Below are 16,341 nucleotides of genomic sequence, written 5' to 3' on the forward strand. Positions count from 1 at the left end.
CTTATGATTTCATATCCAAGAAATCATTGCTAGATCCAATGTCATGAGGTTTCCTCAGTATTCTGTTAAGAATTTTATAATATTAGTGCATAAATTTAGGTGTTTAATCAATTTTGAGTTAATTTCTGTATATGTCATAAGGTAAGATTCCAACTTTATTATTTTAAATATGGATATACAATTTCCCCTAAATCATTGGTTTAAAAGACTGTATTTTTTTCCATTGAATAACATTAGCATATAGGACACATATGTGAAGCATTATTTCTGGAATCTCTATTTTATGTCATTAGTATATTTATATGCCTTTATGTCAGTACTACACGTTCTTATAATTATTGCTGAGGCCATATAGTAAGTTTTAAAACTAAATGTGAAACATCCAACTTTTTCTTTTTCAATATAGTTTTGGTTATTGAGGTCCTTTGGGATTCCATGTAAACTTCGTAATAAATGTTTTCATATTTTCAACAAAACATCACTGGAATTTTGACAGTGATTGTATTCAATCTGTAGATTGCTTTGAGTAGTACTGATACCTTAAAAATACTAAGGCATCCAATTTATGAACATGGGATGTCTTTACATTTACTTTTGTCTTTAATTTTTCTAAACAGTGTTTTATATTTTACCTCTAATATAGTTTGGCTCTGTATCCCCACCTAAATCTCATCTTGAATTTCGCTTTCATAATTCCCACATGTTGTGGGAGGAACCTGGTGGGAGATAATGAATCATGGAGGCAATTTTTTCCATACTGTTCTCATACTAATGAATAAGTCTCATGAGATCTGATGTTTTTATTAGGGGTTTCTGCTTTTGCATCTTCCTCATTTTCTCTTGCTGCTGCCATGTAAGATGTGCCTTTTCCTCCTGCCATGATTCTGAGGCCTCCCCAGCCATGTAGAATTTTAAGTCAATTAAACCTCTTTTCTTTCCCAGTCTCAGGTATGTCTTTATCAGCTGCATGAAAACAGGCTAATACAATGAACTGATACCAGTAGAGTGAGACGTTGCTGCAAAGATACCAGAAAATGCAGAAGCAACTTTGGAACTGGGTAACAGGCAGAGGTTGGAACAGTTAGGAGGCCTCAGAGGAAGACAGAAACACGTGGGAAAGTTTGAAACTTCCTAGAAATTTGTTGAATGGCTTTGACCAAAAGCCTGGTACTGATATGGACTACAAGGTCCAGCCTGAGGTGGTCTCAGATGGAGATGATGTACTTATTGGGAACTGGAGAAAAGATGACTCTTGTTATGTTTTAGCAAAGAGTATGGAGGCATTTTACTCCTGCCCTAGAGATTTGTGGAACTTTGAACTTGAGAGAGATGATTTAGGGTATCTGGCGAAAGAAATTTCTAAGCAGCAAAGCATTCAATATGTGACATGGTGCTTTTAAAGGCATTCAGTTTTATAAGGGAAGCAGAGCATGAAAGTTCAGGAAATTTGCAGCTTGACAATGCGATGGAAAAGAAAAACCCATTTTCTAAGGAGAAATTCAAGCTGGCTGCAGACGTTTGCATAAGTAACAAGGAGCCAAATGTTAATCCCCAAGAGAATGGAAAAAATCTCTCCAGGACATTTCAGAGGCCTTTATGGCAGCCCCTCCCATCACAGGCCTGGATGCCTGGGAGAAACTGGTTTCATGGGCCAGGTCCAGGGTCCTCTTGCTGTGCGCAGCCTAGGATCTTACTGCCCTGCATTCCAGCCACTCCAGGCATGGCTGAAAAGGGCCAACGTAGAGCTTGGGCCGTGGCTTTAGAGGGTGCAAGCCCGAGCCTTGGCAGCTTCCACATGGTGTTGAGCCTGCGAGTGCACAGAAGAATTAAGGTTTGGGAACCTCCGCCTAGATTTCAGAAGATGTGTAGAAACACCTGGATGCCCAGGCAGAAGTTTGCTGCAGGGGCAGGGCGCTCATGGAGAACCTTCAGTGCAGAAGGGAAATGTGGGGTTAGAGTCCCTACTTGGGCACCACCTAGTGGAGCTGTGAGAAGAGGGCCACCATCCTCCAGACCCCAGAATAATAGACCCAATGACAGCTTGCACCATTCACCTGGAAAAGCCGCAGACACTCAATGCCAGCCCGTGAAAACAGCTGGGAGGGAGGCTGTATACTGCAAAGCCACAGAGGCAGAGCTGTCAAAGACCATGGGAACCAACCTCTTGCATCAGCATGACCCGGATGTGAGACCTGGAGTCAAAGGACATCATTTTGTAGCTTTAAAAATTGACTACTCTGCTGATTTTGGACTTGTATGGGGCCTGTATCCCCTTTGTTTTGGCCAATTTCTTCCATGTGGAATGGCTATATTTACCTAAAAACTGTATTCCCATTGTATCTAGGAAGTAACTAGCATGCCTTTGATTTTACAGGCTTATAGGCAGAAAGGGCTTGCCTTGTCTCAGATAAGACTTTGGACTGTGGACTTTGGGTTAATGCAGAAATTAGTTAAGATTTTTGGGGACTGTTGAGAAGGCATGAGTGGTCTTGAAATGTGAGGATATGAGATTTGAAGGGACCAGGGGCGGAATGATATGGTTTGGCTCTGTGTTCCCACCCAAATCTCATCTTGAATTGCATTCCCATAATTCCCATGTATTGTGGGAGAGATTCGGTGGGAAGTAAATTGAATCCTGGGGATGGTTTTCCCCGTATTGTTCTCGTGGTAGGGAATAAGTCTCATGATATCTGATGGTTTTATCAGGGGTTTCTGCTTTTGCATCTTCCTCATTTTCTCTTGCCACCACCATGTAAGAAGTGCCTTTCGCCTCCTGACATGATTCTGAGGTCTTCCCAGCCATGCAAAACTGTAAGTCCAATTAAACCTTTTTTTCGTTTCCAGTCTAGGGTTTATCTTTATTAGCAGTGTTAAAACAAACTAATACAACCCCCTTGGTTAAATTTATTCCAAAGCATTTTATTCTTTTTGATGCATTGTACATGAAATTGTTATCTTAAACTTTTTTCAAATTGTCCATTCTTAGAGTGTAAAAGCACAACTGATTTTTTATCTTATACCTTGCAATTTTGCTCAATGTCCATATTCATTGTAATAGTCTTGTCTTCAAGGAAACATTATGGTTCTCTACATATAAGGATATGCCATCTGATTTCAGAGATAATGTTAATTATTTCTTTTCAGTTTTGACCTTTTTTATATTTTTTCTATCTTAATTTCTCTGTCTAGGGAATTACAGTACTATGATGAATACAAGTGGCAAAAGTAGCCATTTTTATTTTGTTCCTAATCTTTTAGAAAAATATTTCAATTTTTGCCATTGACTATAATGTTAGCTGAAGGATTTTCATATATAACATTTATAATATTGATGTAGTTTTTGTATGTTTAGTTTATTTGCTGCTTCTATTATAAAAGTGTTGAATTTTGTCAAATGCTTTTTTTCTGCATTAATGGAGGTCATGTGGGGTTTTTCTTCATTCTATTAACGTGCTATTTAAGTTTATTTTACTATGTTGAACCATCTTTGCATTCCATTAATAAATGTAACTTAGTTATCATTTATAATACTTTCAATCTGATGAATTTATGTTGAATTTTGTTTCCTAGTATTTTAATAAGCATTTATATTAATATTCAAAAGGCATATTGGTTTGTAGGGTTTTTTTGTACTATCTTTGACTGGCTTTGGTATCAAGGTAATACTGAACTCATAAAATAATTTGAAGTATTTTTTTTTCATGTAAGTCCTTTCAGGCTACTGTGACAAAATACTAGTTTTTGTGGTTTAAACAAAAAACATTTATTTTTCACAGTTCTAAGGCTGAGAAGTCCAAGAAGAAGTCCTGGCCAGGTGCCTCTTCCTAGCTTGTAGATGACCACCTCCTTGCTGTGTTCTCATGTGGTACAGAAATAATGATTTCTGTCTTTTTTTCTTATAAAGCATTAATCTCACCACCAGGGCCCCACTCTCATGACCTCATCGAACTCTAATTGCCCTCCAAAGGCCACATCTCCAATACAGGTAGATTGTGGTTTAGGACTTTAGCATATAAATTTTTGAAGAAACACAATTCAGTCCATAACACCTCATTTTCAACTTTTCAAAGACTTTGAGAAATATTAGTGTTAATTATTTTTTAAATGTATTGTCAAATTTACCAGCAAAGTTATCTGTTTCTGGGATTTTCCTTGTTTGGAAGTTTTTGATTACTGATTTTGATTACTGATAGTGTTATTGATCTATTCATACTTTCCATTTCTTCACAATTCAATTTTGATGGGTTGTGTTTTTCTAGGAATATGTTCATTACTTCTAGATTACCTAAAATATTGGCATACAATTGTTTGTATTACACATTTATAATATTATGAAGATAAATTTAAAATTATTTCTATGATTATCTTTAAATTTCAGTAGAATAAAAAATAATTAAAACCAAAGAATTTTATATTTTTCTATGACTTTAATTGCTGTCTAACGTCCTTTTCATTTTAATTCTCAGTTGACTTTCTTTCCTTCAGCACTTTAGATATATAATTCTACTCTCTTGGCCTGCAAGCTTACCACAGAGGAATCCTCTGATACTCTACTTGAGGATGCTTTGTACATAAAAAGTCATGTTTTTTCTTGTTGCTTTTAAAATTCCCTCCTTGTTTTTCAACCATTTGATTATAATGTGTCTCATTATGAGTAACTTTGAATTTTATTCTACTAGTGTTTATTGAGCTTCCTGAATTTGTATATCCATGACTTTTCTTTTTCAAATTTGGGAAGTTTTCAGCCATCACTTTTTTCAGATAAGTTCTTTGTCTCTTTCTCTCTCTGTCTTTACTTGCCTATTAAAGTCTGCTGTTAGATCCCAGCTTTTATTTCTTTTAGTTCTTGAATTTCTATTTATGTCTTTATCTGTAATTCTTAGCTGTTTGCTGATATTTTAATTATGTTCATATGTTATTTTCCTGACTTCCTTTATCTCTTCGAGCATATTTAGTACAGTTAATTTAAATTTTTTGTCTAGAAAATATAATGTCTGTGTTTCTTCTGTGATGGTTTCTGAATATTAATGTTGTTACTTTAAATAGGCCATGTTTTCATATTTCTTTGTATGCTTTGTGACTGTTTGTTAGAAACTTGGCATTTGTCAAAACAACCACTGATCCCAGTCTTTATAGAATTGCTCTGTGCAAGGAAATACATTCACTTTTTACCCTGGCACATACTTTTAAGGTCTTCTCAGACTTACATGGAACATGCATCTTCCCTGAGTCTGTGTGCTTGCATTAACTTTTTTTAATTACCCTGCATATGTGGCTGCTTTCTAAATGTTGATTTCACTAGGAATCACACAGTTGCTTCTCCTAATTGCCTTCACTTCTCTACTGTATTCCACAAACAGTATTCTCTTGCCCCAAGAATGTCATAACCAAGAATGTCATAATGTCAGAGGAATAGAAACAAAGTAAAATTGAACAGACCAAATAATCCAGGAAGATACTTACATCAACTTTTTTTTTTTTTTTTGAGATGGAGTCTTGCTCTGTCGCCGAGGCTGGAGTGCAGTGGCGCGATCTCGGCTCACTGCAAGCTCCGCCTCCCAGGTTCACGCCGTTCCGGCCTCAGCCTCCCGAGTAGCTGGGACTACAGGTGCCCGCCACCACGCATGGCTAATTTTTTGTATTTTTAGTAGAGACGGGTTTTCTCCGTGTTAGCCAGGGTGGTCTCGATCTCCTGAACCTCGTGATCCACCCGCCTCGGCCTCCCAAAGTGCTGGGATTACAGGCATGAGCCACCGCGCTCGGCCTACATCAACATTTTCTTTCTTTCTTTCTTTTCTTATCTGGTTTTTTTTTTTTTTCTTTTCCTGAGACGTAGTTTTGCTCCTGTTGTCCAGGCTGGAGTGCAGCGGCACAATCTCGGCTCACTGAAACCTCCACCTCCTGGGTTCCAGCGATTCTCCTGCCTCAGCCTCCTGAGTAGCTGGGATAACAGGCGCCCGCCACTGCGATCGGTTAATTTTTTGCGTTTTTAGTAGAGACAGAGTTTCACCATGTTGGTCAGGCTGGTCTCGAACTCCTGACTTCAAGTGATCCACCCTCCTTGGCCTCCCAAAGTGCAGAGATCACAGGCGTGAGCCACCGCCCCTGACCTACATCAGTATTTTCAACTATTTTTTACAAAGGCAGAAATTCAATTGAAGAAGGATTGCCTTTTCAAATGACTGTGGAGTAATTGGACATTTTTATAGGTTAAAATGAAAAAAAAAAGAAACAAACCAATAAAAGGAACAAACAAATGAAAACCCTTCAGCCTAAATATCACACTTTATTAAAAAGTTAATTCAAAATTTTCAAAGTAGATCATAAACTTAAATGTAAAATGTGAAACCATGAAAGTATAAGGCTATTTAAGAAGAGAGAAAACTTTGGAATCTAGCGTTAGATAAAAAAATTCTTAAACTTGAGACCGGAAGAGTAATTCATGAAAGGAAAGATTGATAACTTGTATTTCATTAAAATTAAAATGTTTGCTATATGACATACTATGTTAATAGAATAAAGGATGATCTAGAGTAGGAGAAAATATTTTAATATCATGTATACAACAAAGGACTGGTAACTAGAATATATAAAGAATTCATCCAATTCAACAGCAAAATTAAAAAAAATGAAAATGGACCAAACACATTAAGAGACAGCATATAAAGGAAAATATACACTGGAAAGTAAGCACATGTAAAGATAACATTATTATTGTTGGAGAAATGCAAATTGAAGCCTCAGTAATATGTCACTCTCACCTGTCAGAATGGCTAAAATTAAAAATAATAATAATAATAACAATACCAAAGACAGAAGAGAAGGCAGATAAACTGGATCAAGAAAACAGTTCTACTGGGAATGTAAAATGGTACAACTATTCTTGAAAACAATTTGGCAGTTTTTTTTTTTGAAAAAACAAAGCATGCCAATATTATACATTCCAGCAATCACACTCCTGGGCACTTATTCCAGAGAAATAAAATTTATATTCCCACTGAATCCTGTACAAAAACTTTTACAGCAAAATTTTTTATAATAGCCCCAAACTGGAAGCAACCCTGATATTCTCCAAATGGCATATGGTTAAACTAACCATGTTATATTCTCATGAAATACTGCTCAGCAGCAAATAAAAACAAACCACTGACACATTATAGACCTGAGAGAATCTCCAGAGGATTTTGCTGAATGAAAAAATTTTAAAAAGCCAATTCTAAAATCCGTAAAATCATCTCTGAAAAATTTTATTTGTGTAACAGTTTTGAACTGAAAAAATTTCTCGAAATGGAGGACTAATTAGTGGTTGCCAATTTTTAAGGAGTGGGTATGGGATGGAGAGAAGTGAGTGGTGAGTGTGATTATAAAAGGCAGTATTAGAGATCCTTGAGGTGATGGAAATGTTTGTATCTTGACTTACCAATATCAATAAGTTAGTTGTAATAATGAACTAGTGATGTAAGATATTACCATCGAGGAAAACTAGACAAAATGCGCGAGGAGTCTCTTTGCATTCGCATTCTGTCTTTCTCATTTTTTTTTTTTTTTCCGTTTTGTGGAGACCCAGTCTCACCGTGTTGCCCAGAGAGGTCTCAAACTCCTAGGCTCAAGAAATCCTACTGTCTCTGCCTCCCTAAGTGCTGGGATTAGAGGTGTGAGTCACTGTGCCTAGACTGCATTATTTCTTATAACTGCATATTTTACAATTATTTCTAACAAGTTTACTATTTTTAAAAACCGTGTGTTTATGTAGCTGTACAAGATGGACTATCTATTAAAATTATAAATGTAGAAATATTTTTAAAAATAAAATAAGATCAGTTGAGCATCCTTAACGTCTTTGTTTTATATAAGAAAATAAAAAAATATAATGCCATATGGTCAAAGAAATGTAATAACTTTGTTGTGGAAATGACCTATTATAGAGAATAAAATATCAGAATTACAAATTAATGACTAATGGTATTTCTTCATTTGATGACTACAATATGAATGAGTACAATATGTTGTTAGATAATATTAAGAAAATATTGAAATAAGAAATTGTGAAAACTGAAATAAAAACAAATTGAATAAATTTGAAGTCTACGTTTTATTCAAAATTCTAACAGTAATTATGTGACATATGATTTGATGTTCAGACCATAAAAATTAGCTAGAATTTTTTTAATTTAAAATATATTGTTATCTCTATAAATCAATAATATAATAAGCTTGAAACCACTAGTTTAAAATATATGCACATTTCACAAACAGATAGAAGTTAACATATAAGAAAGACAGTATTTGTGTTCAAGTAGTAGAACTTCAGATGAGATCTTTCTAATTCTCTACTTTGTAAATTTTCTTCAGCACAATCTTGTTACAATAAGAATAACTAAGGCCAGGAGCGGTGGCTCATGCCTGTAATCCCAGCACTTTGGGAGGCTGAGGCGGGCAGATCACCTGAGGTCGGGAGTTTGAGAACAGCCTGACCAACATGGAGAAACCACGTCTCTACTAAAAATACAAAATTAGCCAGGCGTGGTGGCACATGCCTGTAATCCCAGCTATTCGGGAGGCTGAGGCAGGAGAATGGCTTGAACCCGGTAGGCAGAGGTTGCAGTGAGCCGAGATCGTGCCAGTTGCACTCTAGCCTGGGTAACGACAGAGAAACTCCGTTTCAAAAAAAAAAAAAAAAAAAAAAAAGAGAGAGAAAGAAAGGAAAGAAAAAGAAAACAAAAAAGAATAACTTCAAGCATCTTACCAGAGAAAGTTAAATCCTGCTTAACGTAGACAGAGGGGCAGAAGGTGAAAATGGGAACTTATTTTCCAGTCAGCCTCAATATGTCAGGGGCACCTGAAAATATTGCCAACGGGGAATTCTAAGGCAAATTAAAAAAGAATGTGCAATAAATAATACACTGTGACCCAAACCTTTGAAGTCACTGAGAACACATATCTTTGAATTACCCTGCAGATATTTCAGTTCATAATATGCAAAAGGTATTGTGCTATATTGGCCTGGTCCAGAAATGGTGTTGGTTAAGACTACAGACTGGACCTACTGAAGAATGGAGAGCCAAGAAATTGACCTTTGATTAATTCAGTCTTTCAATAATTGCTCAGAATTGACTGGGTCTACAATTTGTTGTTTGCACTTGAAAATAGGCAAGTTTGTTGTCAGTTTCCAAAACAGTGAAGAGAGCCAGAGGATTGTACAAAAATCCCTCAGAGGAGAATGAAGACTTCTTAATGGGCACAACAAACATCTTAATAGACATAAGGAGATCCTCTTTCTGCTCCGAGATTATCATAAGTACCGGCCAAATTTGTGAAGACTTGAAAGTAGGGAAAATAGCTCTTCTAGCTTCTGCCTCCTCATTTATGTAACAACTTCACCCAATAAATCTTGTATTTTCTCCCCAGACGATGTCTGATTGTTTTCTTAGCTCTGTAGATATCTTTCCAATAAATAAGTTAAATAATTGGGAAAACCATGCAAATGGAAATCAAAATATGTGAAGTATTCATCTCCCTCAACTGGGCTTGTAGTCTATCTGGTGACTCAGAAACACCAGAATTATCATACTTTCAAATAGATATGAAAAATTAAAAGTGCCAAATGAGTTCTGACCTCAGAACGCTCAATTCTAGCTGTCAAAGGTATTCTACAGGAAAAGATGTGAATTCATCTTCTCCCAAACGGTTTAAGAGGAATTGTATAGACAGGAGAGAGAGAAATTTGCATGAAGAAATTTATAGGGTTGAAAAATGTAAGATATGTCAGCGACGAGTAGATCAGTGTCGCTGATGGAATGAAAGGTTCATGCTTTTTCTATTACACCATTGATATCAAGTCCTTTAGTTGACTAACAATTGATGACTCCTATATGTGCCACCTAAGTGTAAATGAAAATAAAATGCTTGCATATGCTGAAATAGAATTATATTTTATTAGTATAGGATCAAAGTGCCCTTCATCAAATTCCTAAAATATCTATTTAACTAAATATCTAGCTAAATAGTTGTTTAGCAGTTTGATTGTATTTTATAGAAAAAAGAATGTGCTTTTCTAGAACTAAAAAATTTTATATTTGTACAAATATGCTAGTATACTTTAATTAACTTACTTTTCCAATATACTTAATACTGAAATTGGCATTAGTTAATTAGGAAATATTGATGAATATTTTCTTTGTTGATAGAAGAATATATATATGTATGTATGTATGTGTATATATATATATATATATATTTAGTCCATTTGTGGAAGTAAACCAATATGTCATAAAAATCAATTTATCTTAAACAACAAACATATTTGTAGTTAGGATATAGGAGAATTGCAGAGCTGAAGAACAAATGCTACTAGAAGAATAGGTAGCACTCCAAAGAGAGGCTGAATATAAACCAGAGGGTAGAAAAAAAGACGGACAGCAAGCTGTAGCTGTTGCTGAGATGAATTTGAGCCCTAATAAAACTTTGGCTCTCCCCAAGCAATCTTGAAATCTTATTGACCATAAAATACTTAGTTCTCTTCTATCATTGTCATCTCTATCCATTATCTATATTAGGTTAACAATAGACATACTCTAGCTTGATATACATATACACAATAAAATCTAGTTTTAAAAACTGTCTATTTGGTTTAATTACCAAGAAGACATCTCAAGAATGAAATATAAATATTTTTTTCTATGGGATATGTTTTCTGATACAGATAAACTTCTTCCTACTATTCAAACTTTCGTAACACTCTCCCTTTTTCATACTAAACTCATACTTTCATTGTGCACCATTTTTGCCCTTAAATAGGTACAACTTGCTATTGTTCTGCCTAAATGCACTTCCTTTGACTCCTATTATGGCTACCTCCTTCTCCACATTTAGCATTCTCTGCTCATTCCTTCATCACATTGTTATATAAAACTCCTCGTGTGTTTTCTGGTTAGCTCTTATCACAATATGATTAAATTTTGTTTGTGTGTTTACTTACTGGTTGACTTTTAATAATGTCATGAGTGTTGAAGCATCTGTGGGCCCAAAACCACATGGTGCCTGGCTTACAATACATGACACTCTTTTATAGTCAATTACATTGCAAAATTGCTTAGGAAAGAGCCAAGACTTTACATTGCTGATAAAGCCACTATAGTAACTATCACAGTGCTGAATATCTAATTGGTACTTAATATTATTGACCAATTGACCAAGTTGCATCTGTTAATTGCATACATGTCATTAAATACCTGTTGACTAAATGAGTGAATGATGCTTCACCCTTTAGAAATTATGGGACAACCCAGCACTTTGGGAGGCCTAGGTGGGTTGATTATCTGAGGTCAGGAGATTGAGTCCAGCCTGGCCAATTTGGTGAAACCCTATTCTACAAAAAATTAAAAAAATTTAGCTAGGAGTGGTGTTGCGTGCCTGTAATCCCAGCTACTCATGAGGCTGAGGCAGGAGAATCACTTGAACCCAGGAGGCAGAGGTTGCAGAGAGCCGAGATCACGCCATTGCACTCCAGCCTGGGTGACGAGAGCAAAACTCAATCTCAAAAAAAAAAAAAAAAAAACACCAGAAAGAAAGAAAAGAAATTATGAGACTAGATCACTAGCCTGAAACTAAAATATAATTTGTAAATACTGATTTGCAGAAAGAAATAAGAATAATAATAAATTTTCTTGGGATTTATAGAAGGTGAGAGTGCTTTTCATTTCTCAAACAATATGCTATTTCTAGCTATGCAAATTCATATTTTGTGCAAGGTTAAACAGTATAAAATACAGTTCATGCAAATACTGAGAACTAAATTTGGACATGGCTATTGTCCCCAAATCAAGGGAGAAACATTTAAAATCCAGTTGAATCAATTCTCTGAAATATTACAGCTGTAGCAAATGTCAATACAGAGTGACAGAGGCAGCTGCTGGATGATCTCAAGGGCCAAACATTCAATGTGTTCCATAGTTCAAGATGCGAAAATTCTTTGGCCACAGTACATAATGACTTGAGGCTTTCATTCACTGTGTGGTGAGAGTGGAGAGCATGGAAGAGCTCCATATCAAATTTCTAAATACTAACCCAAATGAAGGTGAAAACGTCTCCAGTAACGTTCACAGCTTGGAGTAAAGATTATAACAAAAACAGTGACTAAAGTAGAAATGCTTATAGACTATGTGGTTTGGCAGAAGACTTTTACAAGGTGAACTATTTATAATAAAACATTAGAGGTAATGAAAAAAGGTCAGATTCTTAATTACTCATCATTGATAGAAATGATTAAAGAGCACAGCAAATTAGCTACAAAGAATTGTTAGCAGAGAGAAAGGCAATGCAATAAATATTCTATGCTATAGGTTGGGTATTCAAAATGAGAATAGAGAAGAGTTTGGTATACAATTTTACAACCTAATGGGTGAAATCCACACTTTTGTCCATCTTTTTACTTTATTTAACCTTGGGAAATTAGAGCTATAGCAATAAAAATAAGTTTGAGAAAAGTTCAACTACAATTTCTTATTCTAGTAAATTAAATGGATAAAAGCAAATTGCTCTTATTGGGAAATTTAATTTAAGTCATACATATGTATCAATACTTCTGCAAACAAACCACATCACAACCCAGTGGCTTCAGACAATAATTTATTATCTTTTATTCTTCTATGGAAGAACTATATGGTTCTCCCTTGGGTTATGTCAAGTGGTTGTGGTAAGATACTACAGTCATTTGAAGTTTTCTCTTCAGTGGACTTTGGAGAAGGCTTATTCATATGGTGGCAGTTGATACTCATTATCGCCTGGTAGCTGTTATGTTCCTGACTACCAGAGGATGATAATGTGATCATTCTATGGGATTATTTTAACTTCCTACACTATGGTGGCTGAATTCTCAAGAAGAGTATCATCAAGAAAGGATTCCAAGGAATGCATAGCTGTCACCCTTTTAAGAACTGGACCCAATACATGTACACAGTCACCTCTTAACTTTTGTTGTGTAAAGCGGTAATGAAATTTGTATAATTATAAAGTGAAGTGGCAGAAATCCTGTTTTTCAACTGGAGAAAAGTCAAAGAATTTGTAGTCATTTTAAATTTTCCATTAGAAGTGGGATTTAATAGTGATACTTAGAAACCATTATATTTAAATAAGGATTGGAAAACAAAAATCCTACATGCTTTGAAAGACTTAACTCTTTGGCCACAAGAAAATTAATTATCAGTGTCAAGGTATTGTATGAATATGTGTTCATGTATTCATTTTCAAAGCTGCATGTGTGATGGAATAGTTTAAATGCATTGCTGTGCCTAGACTATTGCACCATTGCTAAAATTAATGCTCCCATACAAGAAAGAAAAATCAATTTGCATTGATTAGGGAGTACTGTGAACAGAAACATAGTATCAAAATCTACCCTGACTTGAAATTTTGAAATTGTATTGTCGGAGACATAGACATGATTTTTTTTCCATTTGTATATGACAAAAGATTTCAGAATGAGAATATATTTTCTGTACACCCTGAGAAATTTTACTTTAGTAGCTCCACAGGACCTGTAGAATGAAAAACATATCTGAAGATTAAACTTATTTTTGTGTCTTCATTGTCTTTAACTCAGAAAGGAGACTTGGAATGTACCCAGGGAGGTGAATTCCCTATTCAACTATATTCCTGCGTTATGAAAGAGATCTCCATGGTGGATTTCAAATAATACACATTAATGCAGGACGAGGAAAAAACTGTGCCCAGAAAATTTTACCAAAAATATGCCACAAGGTATTTCGAGAACCATCTTTCAGAACACAATGGAAAATTAGATCAATGATCCAATTGCTAGATTCTATTCATCTACATGAATGGGATCAATAAATTTTGGAAACCTGGAAAACCATGAGATGGGAACATAAACAGCACTTATACGAGATGAAAAGTTGGGGTTAACATGTATATTTCAAGAAACTTTTTTAGTTTATTTGCTCATCTTTTTTATTTGGTTTGTTTTTAGACTACATAAGTTATTTCAAATTTCAAAGGAGTCTGGTTGTTTTAAGAACTTGGAGTGTTTAGGACACAAAAATAAATAAGTAAAGGATAAAGTCTTAAGAACATACTAATTCAAAAAATTATATATAATATGAGCATTTGCTGTGGAAACCTGGAGGCTGTTGAAGTGAAATCAGATTCTCAATTACTCAAGGTTGATAAAAAATAAATCAATGGGGGTGAACATAAGTGTCTTATCATGTTAAGATGAATAAAATAAAATAAAATAAATAAATGACAATTACTTTATTATATTTGATTCTAAGATTTTACCTAAAATGATATGTATTTGTTAAATTCATTTCATGGGCTCCTATATTCATGATGTGCACGTGCCATGAATTTGTCTGTATAAGTTCTAGCATGCAGCACATTTATGAACCTTACCTTTATAATATTTCTTATTCATACAATTCAAAAATTATGAAAACTACATATGCAAAGGATAAATGGAATTCTGTGTTTGAGGAGGAAGAATTTTCTATCATATGTTAATTTTTCCTGAAATAATACTAAATGTTTAAATTTCATAGCAAAGCTCCTATTTATGTACAAACACTTAATAAAGAGAAAGTAGTTGAACTTGCTTGATAACTGAGGTAAAATATGTGAGATGGAAGCAACCTAGTAACAAGGGCCATCCCTGGTCCTGTTTGAGTGTCAGGTACTGTACCTTCAAATCTTTACAGATGGTTTTCTCTACAGTCTTGGATACTGGCTTAAAAACTTCTCAAGCCAGTAAACCATGGTAAATGTATGGTTTAATCATTTTAAACCATTAATCATTAAACAAAATTATTGATCACTTTAACCATTTTGTTTTCTGTCTCTTAGGTTTCACTCTCCTTCACTGGCTGATACCCAGCATCATACAAAGCACAGTTTCATATATATTACTTCCTTTTTATTTATGTTTTATGTTTGTTTATATTTGTGTTTATTTTGCTTTGTTTTGTTTTGGACAGGATAGGAACTCTGCTTCTCATTACTCTATGTTGGCTGAAAGTAGAAGTTTCTTTTATATAATAACTGTATATTTTATGATAAAAATAGTTCTACTTTTAATCTCTAAATACCGAAAATGCTGAACACCTTATTTATGTAATTTTTTTAAAAAATTAATTTATTGCTAAATTATAATTACATAATAAAAATAATTTTAATGGTACCTAACAGAAATTACGTACTCAAAAATGTTATATTATATTAACCATTCTAGGACTTACTCCCAACTCTCCCCTACCCACTGACAAAAACTTTCTCTTGAACCAAACTTCAGTTTGGCTCCTCTGAACCTTCTTCTAGAATAGGCCTCAAACTTGGGCTTCCATGTGCATCCTTACTGAGTCTTGTTTTAGTAGAAATATTGAATCAGTAATTTTTTAAAAATCAAATACATAATCATAATCAAATATAGACAGCATAGGACATATTCCTATAAGTAGAGTTGAATTATAGGAGTGGTCAAATTATAAAAATGCACATTTTATGACAATGACTCTGTTACTTTGGTGTACATTAATTTTTTTTAGATATTTTTATTTATTACACTTTAAGTAACACTTCAAAATATTTTCAGATAATACTTATGGCAGTGGCGGGCAGTCTACTTCCGCGGCTACCATCACGCTGGTTGCAGCAGCAAGGCCGTGGCTGGGGCTACATTTCATGGAGCCTTTGGGAACCCCACCCCTTCTGAGTTAAGGCAAGAGATCCCAGGTGCTGCCGCAGCCGCCCAAACCACAGCTGCAGAATCAGGCCTCCTGCTCCATGGACCAGACAGAAGCCCCGCCCACGAGTGTGGGGCTGCAGCCACCCAAACTGCAGCTGTGGATCCCAGCTCCCCTGTGCTCTTGTAGAGGCTGGAAGCAGGCAGAATCTCTGCCCTCCTGCGTGAAGGTGCAGCCACAGGTCGGCTGCAGACCCCGGCCTCCTGCTCCAGGGAGTAGGCAGGAGCTAGGGACCAGCTTTTTTGAATTAGTGGGCCAGGAACTTTCTGGTGCAGCTGCGGAGGCCCTCCTTGGTTCAGCCTGCACCCTTGGGGCCCAGAAAAGTGCCCCACCCCATCCCTGCAGGCTCAGGGGTGTCCGCTCCCACTTCCTGGCCTCTCTCTGCTCCCAGCACCTGCTCAGATCTTAGAGAAGGGTTGGGGCCAAGCTTACAGGCCATGAATGGCAGCAGGAGGCATACGGATTTCTGGGAGGAAGAGGGCGGGATCCAGTAAGTCCCCACCTTCATTCAGGTCAGAGAGGGCCTGAAGGCTGGGGGCCAGGCTGCCAGTCCCAAAGACCAGAGTGGGAACTAGTAGTGCCTCTT

The sequence above is a fragment of the Gorilla gorilla genome, chromosome 2, assembly GCF_029281585.2.
Source record: "Gorilla gorilla gorilla isolate KB3781 chromosome 2, NHGRI_mGorGor1-v2.1_pri, whole genome shotgun sequence".
NCBI classification, from domain to species: domain Eukaryota; kingdom Metazoa; phylum Chordata; class Mammalia; order Primates; family Hominidae; genus Gorilla; species Gorilla gorilla.